The sequence below is a fragment of the Littorina saxatilis genome, linkage group LG2 (genome assembly GCF_037325665.1).
Source record: "Littorina saxatilis isolate snail1 linkage group LG2, US_GU_Lsax_2.0, whole genome shotgun sequence".
Lineage (NCBI taxonomy): Eukaryota > Metazoa > Mollusca > Gastropoda > Littorinimorpha > Littorinidae > Littorina > Littorina saxatilis.
The window spans coordinates 80,176,534-80,184,320 of record NC_090246.1 but is presented as its reverse complement, the minus strand read 5'-3'; positions in this window follow the sequence as shown (position 1 = coordinate 80,184,320).

The following is a 7,787-nucleotide window of genomic DNA, read 5'->3' as shown; positions in this document are numbered from 1 at the left end:
TACTACAATAGATGTACACAGTTTGGTTTGTAGATTGGACAATTGACAACACACATGTATTTGTATTCAATAGTATTATTCAGTTTTAGGCGCTTTTAGAACTACAGTATTGTATTATTTGTGCCATAACATTCCAGTAGTTGTTGTTAGTATACATCAGGAATACCTAAACATAAGTGTTTCTAAAGTTCAGTTATTCCAAGTTGGAGCCTGTTTGTCCCGACACCATTGATAACGTTTTCTGGCTGAATTGACAATAAAGGTACCGTCCTTCCCGTATGAACAGTTCGGGTCACCGTCGTAGATCTGGCCTGGATTTTACCTGGGATAAGACCATCCCTCTACTTGGTCACATACCAAAGATCAAAACCCTTACTGCTTGCTGTAGTGCCTTGGATTTTTTAATTTAAAACAAAATGTTAATACAAATGTTGTTTTCAAAACTAATAAATCAACAACAACAACACCAAAACTCGCACTGCACAGAGCACTCAGTGTGTTCATTTTTGGTATGTGACCAAGTGGGGGGCTGGTGATATCCCATGTAAAAGCCTGGCCAGATGCGAGATAGCAAGATGCGTTAACCCGAGGAGTCTGCCTGCAGCGATTTGATAGAAAATGCTCCGTATAACCATCATGCTTACATTAATGACTGTGAATAATGGAACCGGCCTTGCTCTTCAGGATAGGAGTCGCGATTTGTCATCGTCATAGTTTGCAGTGCTGATCGATTGGGACGCGTAAGTATGAGTCTAGCAGACGAAACCCGTTGGGTATTAGCAAAGCAAACCGCTATCAAGCTAATGCCAACCAGAAATGCAACGTGACAATGACTGCAGACGTAGGTAAAAGCGAAAGTGACTTGAATCGAAATCCGCTGCCTGCAGGCTGTTTAGCGCATCACAGTCATCCAAAAAGAGATAGACTACTAACGTTCCAAAATTCAGAATCATAAAACAAGAATTGTAGGTTATTGGAACGTTTGATTATTTATTGACGGTGCATTTACATTTGTGTGCATGATCACGGTCAATATCCGAGTCCAAGACATGTTCCAGCCAGCCGTCTGCGCAAACTGCCCTGAGAAAACGCTTAACTTCTTGCAGGAAATGAACTTTCCAAACACTCATTTTAAGGTATTCAAGTGTGTGATGTCATTATGTTTAACCCCGAAATGCCAAAACGCACAATTCTTGGAGCAGTTTGGAACACTGTGTATGTGTGGTGTGTGTGTGTGTGTGTGTGTGTGGGCGTGCGTGACATGCCTCAGTGTCTTGTCTGTCTGGTTATCTTTGAGTGGTGTGTGTGTGTGTGTGTGTGTGTGTGTGTGCGTGCGTGTGATAGTGCGTGCGTGCGTGTGACTGTCTGGGCGTGTGCGTGCGTGCGTGCGTGCGCGCGCGCACGCGCGTGTGTGTGTGTGTTTGTGTGGAAGGGGCCTTTAACTTTACGTGTGACAGAAACCCTGTCTCCGGTCCATTAGCCCCATCTCCATGTAATGTCCCCGCCCTCAATGAGGGACGCGGACCAGGTTTTCACCCCGCTCAACACCGGGAGGAGAAAGTCCAACTAACAAGGGGTAAACAGAGTAACGGGTCTTGGTGCAACCGTTTACTTGTCGTCTGCCGCACTTCCAGGGAAACGATGCAAGGAGCTATCGTGAATTCATTACAAAAGGCATCCCTGGATGAGCTATAGGGATGTTTCAAGAGTTGACCTGGGGTGGCGTAGGCGAGGAAATGCCCAGATGTGTGCAAACATGTACTAAGATTATGAACAGAAAATCTGAAAAAAACCACCCAATTAAGTTCTTAAAATGGAGGAAGTCTTAATTTCGGGGGAGGGGAGGGGAGGGGGTGTCTTATAAGGGGGGGTTCCATTGTACGTTTCCCAAGTGCTATTAACTTCTCTCGGGATGATTTTTATGTGGGCGATGTCCATCTCCCCGCCCTCGCCTCTTTCCCGGTCCTAAACAGGAGCTTGCTTGGTCATTTGCCGTCCGCCTGGTCAGCTCCACACACTATAGTACTCTCCTCAGCGCGCGCGCTCGTGTGTGTTTGTTCGTGCGTGCGTGGGTGTGTGTGTGTGTGTGTGTATGCCGTGTGTGTGTGTGTGCGTACCCCCGTGCGTGCGTGTGTGTGTGTGTGTGGGTGTGGTGTACACTCATCAGTGCGTTCCCGCCAGAGCCGACCAGCTTTCAGCCAGCATCAGTGGCGTTTTTTCGGCTTCATCTCACTCGGCTTGAGAATGGCGGGCAAAACGGAAGTAATTAGAGACTGACGACAGCCCCCGTGACACAAAGTGCTGCCTTTTAACATCGCTAATTGAGGGGACCGATGTGTCCACCAATATAGGTCCCAGTAACCCATTGACGATCGACGCGTACAATTTGACCTAGTGAAGTCATTCCCCCCAAAACAAGGCGTCGCAGGGGGCTTGACTGTGCTTTTGCAAGGTTGGTTGGTTGATGTGTTTTTTGTTTTTGTTATGTCCTTTCAACCTATTTGGCTATTCAAGGCCGATTAAAATAAAATCTTTCTCGGTTTACATGGTGGTCCGATCCCCGTGACCGATACATCAGAATTAATTGGTTCCTAGGCTGAGGCGCACGAGAAAGTTACTAACCGGGTGGGAGCCAGCCGCGGTGTTGGATTGGTTGAAATTTAGATTTTGTGTGATTTTAACCGGCAATGAGACCCCGCGGTTGGTTTTCATCCGTTTTGCTAGCACCCACTTTCACTTCGTGCACGTCAACCACTGAACTAGCCCATAGATGATCGACGCATACCGCACCAAGTATTAACAGCTAAATCCGCACCGTCATTCACCCAACAAGAACTTAGGACTTTGACTTTTCTTATGTAAGGGACAACATAGAATCATGCAGAATTATTCGAAGTAGGGCCTTATTATTTGGAAGAGAAAGTCTACCCAACGAGTTTACTTTCACTGGCACAAAGACAGTGGTGAAGTTGTCCACAAGAGCAGTCTTTTAAGAAGATTGCGCTGTGCCCAACACTGTCAATTACGGTGGTCTACTGTAAACGATTCCATGATTGTCAATTCGCAAATCATGCTGACAAATCTTTTTTTTTAAGAATGACGTGAATAATTCTGTAGAAAAACTCTAAATTTAATTGAAGCAGAGACTATAGAGTATACAGAGACGCTTCATCCTTCTTTGCGCTGCGGTGCGAAAGTGAGACCGGCCAGCCAGCGCGCGGGAAAAGAGCCACTCCCTGCCGCACAAGGAAGTTCGCGTATAGCGGCTGCTGTCGGCTGTGTTTATATCACGTTTATATTAACATACTGTCTGTTCTGTCCGGCTGACAGTGCTGCAAAAAGTAACTGAACGAAAAAATATGTTTGTTTGTGAACATCCTTTTTAAATGACCATAAAAACACCGCAGAAAATGGTGTAGATTAAAATTAAATCAAATTTACCGTTAGGCGGCAATACCCGCTGCATCACTGTGGTTATGTAAACATGATTCAAGTCAGTGTCTTTTCATGAACTAACTGTCGTTATTTTTGTGTGTTTTAGTCAAATACAAATACATACTGTATACACCTGAAAAAATATGTCAGGAATAAATCGTTAACGAAATAGTTACCGGTCAAATCGGTAACTTAAGGCGGCACTGATTTAGTCAACTTGGCGTCGTCCCAGCACGGTTCTAAAGTGAAATGGTTAGTCAATTGCCGCACGGTGCTAAGAAATTATCATGTGAGGAAAACTAAAATACAGCAACTTAAACAACATTATTGTGACCTAGCTGACTTTAATTAAAGAATCTTGATCGATCGATGATTGTCTTATTTCTTATCGGTTGCTTCTTTCTTGTTCAGAAAGCTCTCTCTCTCTCTCTCTCTCTCTCTCTCTCTCTCTCTCTCTCTCTCTCTCTCTCTCTCTCTCTCTTTTTTTTTTTTTCCTAGTCATAGTTATAGTAAAATAGTTTAGTCTCTCTTTAGGGCGAGGGCCAGATGCAAAAAACATATCTATGCTTATTCTTGTCACCCTCGTAAAATAAAGATTTGTCATTGTCATTGTCTCTCTCTCTCTCTCTCTCTCTCTCTCTCTCTCTCTCTCTCTCTCTCTCTCTCTCTCTCTCTCTGAGTCAGTTACACACACACACACACACACACACACACACACGCACGCACGCACACACACACACACACACACGCACACACACACACATACACACACACACACACACACACACAAACACACACATGAATTGAGATGAATTAACGAGGTACGGACCGACTGGATGACACTTTGAACAGCATCGTCACAAGTATTCTAGTTTGAGAAGTTTTCGACTTTTGCGCTTGGACGAAGAATAGAATCAATTGTTCAGTTGTCCTTCAAAACAAAATTAAGCCTGATGTTAATTAAACAACTGCGCAATCACATTGTTGAGCTTGTATACAGTGTGTGTTTTCTCTGTTCTGGTAGAATACACGCAGTTCGACGCTACACTTTTTACTGATTTTCCGACATTTAACGAGAGAAAGAAAAACAAAAAAACAATCCTCACTTGGTCTCTTCCTCAGGAAATGTGAACATCCTGAAGCCTTTGGCATGTGAGTTTGAGCAATTGATGGCCAAAGACCATGCCCCGCTGTGTTTTCTTTTTGGTGCGGCCATGGTGTGCTGCACGATATCGCTACTGCTGTGGAAAGGGAAAGTAGGTTTTTACATGTTTCCGCGTGGTGGCTTCCTGTTTCAATTTTCAGCGCCGAATGAAGCGTCTCTGTGTACTCTACAGTCTCTGATTGAATTTTGTACACACACACACACACACACACACACACACACACACTTGCACACACACACACACACCTCGCCCTCCACCTCACCCTCCACAAAAACCTTGTTATTCAGATTTTTTGTTCATAACCTCCGTAAATGTACCTCCCACATTTTAAGACCTGATTTTATCAGATTTTTGAAGATCTTAAAGGGGGTTCCACGGAACCCGACGATATAAAATCCTGATTCAGTTTGCTTCGGGGTCACGTTCAAGTTAATCAAGGGCCGTTGGCGACTCCTCCAATGATGGTTAACGGCCACGCGGACCACCAAGCTGAGTGGCTTTCCTCTGAGCCACCGCGAAGGCAATCTTTTGCGACCAATCAGTCTCGTCTAAGCGCCGATACGAGTCTTTTACCGGCATGGAAAACGAGTATGAAATATCCATCAGATTGTTTGTGTGTGTGTGTGTATGTGTGTGTGTGTGTGTGTGTGTGTGTGTGTGTGTGTGTGTGTGTGTGTGTGTGTGTGTGTATTTTACATTCGTCTCTCTAATGGTCTTACAAAATAAAAGTACATAAAATAAAAACATTAAGAAAAAGAAGAAGAAAAATAAAAATGGACGCCCCACGGTCGTGCGATTTACAAGGATAAGAAATATATTAGCTCGGTTAACTCAGTTTTACTGATTAAATCAAACAAGGCAAGCAGGATTACAGTACACACTCAAAGATATAAGATTTATTTCAACCACGTGTAGTACACAAGAGTATCAAGAACTACAGCCCGGTAACTGACACCCTCTCAGTCAAGCCCATGAACAAAACGTCAAATGTGTCACGTGATTAGCGGTGGACCAATGAACGATACATCCTGGTTGTAGGAGTGTAACTAATAACTATCACTGACAGAAGGCTTCTCCGCTAGACAGCTGATCAATGTCCCCCTCGCCCGCCAGCACTGTTACGATCACCGCCACACATCTGACGCCCGTTTCTCAGCCGCAAGATTTGACGAATGAAGCGAGAGAGGTGATGAAGTAGCAATTCATGAGGAAGACTAGGATTTGGCGAAAGTAGGCGAGCATGTCCATGGAGGTGTGAGAATGATGGCGGCTGCATGGCTACCCATCCGGTTGGGCGTTCTTTGCTCTTTCCCGGCGAGTGCATCGGACGGCCCTTTCGGTATCAAACAATCGCGTTTAATGCTTGCTTGGCTAGTGACAAAATCGCGTTATATACTGACACAATCCCTGCCTTGCAGAGCGAGAGGTTAGCTGCAAGCACTCCTTGCCTCCACGAAACGGGCGTCAGGATCTCTCAGGGGAGATGAGCATGCCTTCAATACGATACGTACCAATTAAGTAGATGTGCAACGCCAAGGCACTGCATACCCCAGCGAAAGACAAACCTCTCTCTCTCTCTCTCTGTCTCTGTCTCTCTCTGTCTCTCTCTCTCTCTCTCAAACACACACACACACACACACACGCACACACACACAAACACACACACACACTCACACACACACACACACACACACACACACACACACACACACACACACCCCAAGTCACACACGCACGCATACACACACTCACTCACACGCACTCACTCACTCTCTCACAAAAACTTCATACACACAAAACACACACCCATACGCACATATGGACAGACAGACATACACACCTTTACAAACAAACACACATACACGCACACACATACACGTATGCACACACACACACACACCTCACACACACACACGAGTACAGACTCATGCACGCGTGCGCGCACACACACACACACACACAAATACACACATACACACACACACCCCACACACACTCACACACACACGAGTACAGACTCATGCACGCGTGCACACACACACAAATACACACACACACACACACACTCACTCACACACACGAGTACAGACTCATGCACGCGTGCGCACACACACACACACACACAAATACACACACACACACACACACACACACACACACACCACACACACACTCACACACACACGAGTACAGACTCATGCACGCGTGCGCACACACAAATACACACACACACACACACCACACACACACTCACACACACACACACACACACACACACACACACACAAATACACACACACACACACACACACACCACACACTCACACACACACGAGTACAGACTCATGCACGCGTGCGCACACACAAATACACACACACACACACACCACACACACACGAGTACAGACTCATGCACGCGTGCGCACACGCACACAAATACACACACACACACACACACACACACACACACACACACACACACACAAACAGTAACACTAACACATGTGCACAAAATGAACACAAACACACACACCGCGCGAGAGAGAAAGACTACAGGGAGGCATGACGTCATGATGCATTAATTGACGTCAAAGACTTTCGACCGTGACGTATTCTTCTTACGCGAGCTTTATCCATAGACTTGGAAACTACGGAATTTCTACCCGTCCAAAGCGGCCTTGGGTGGCGTTTGCTCAAAAAATGGGGGCGCCAATTTTACCCACCGTATTTTTGTTAGTATGGTCCCAATTTTTGGTGAACTTCCATCTCCAACTGTGGCCCATTTTCGGGCACAAAGAATCCTTCTTTATCATGTATTATTCGGTATGCACATTTCTCAAATCGATTACAGTATAGCGTTCACGGGATACCTCCAGCTTCGCTGGGATCATGAATAGTGAGGGTGTTTGGGATAACTTTTTGGTTCTTGGTTTTCACGTCCATTCAACCTGTTTGGCTATTCGGGACCGATTCTGTTTCGTTTCCTTTCCTCAGTTTCCTTTTCTCATGGTGGTCTCCGTTCTGGAACTATTTTCACTGTTTGACAGTACAGTGAAGAAGGTTCTAAAAAGATCATGTCTTTCCACACTTGTTACTTCAAACATTGTTTAACATTGAAGACTGCTTTTTGATTCTAAAACCGGAGAGAAGCAGTGCCCTGAAGCGCGTTCACTCACTTTGATTTAA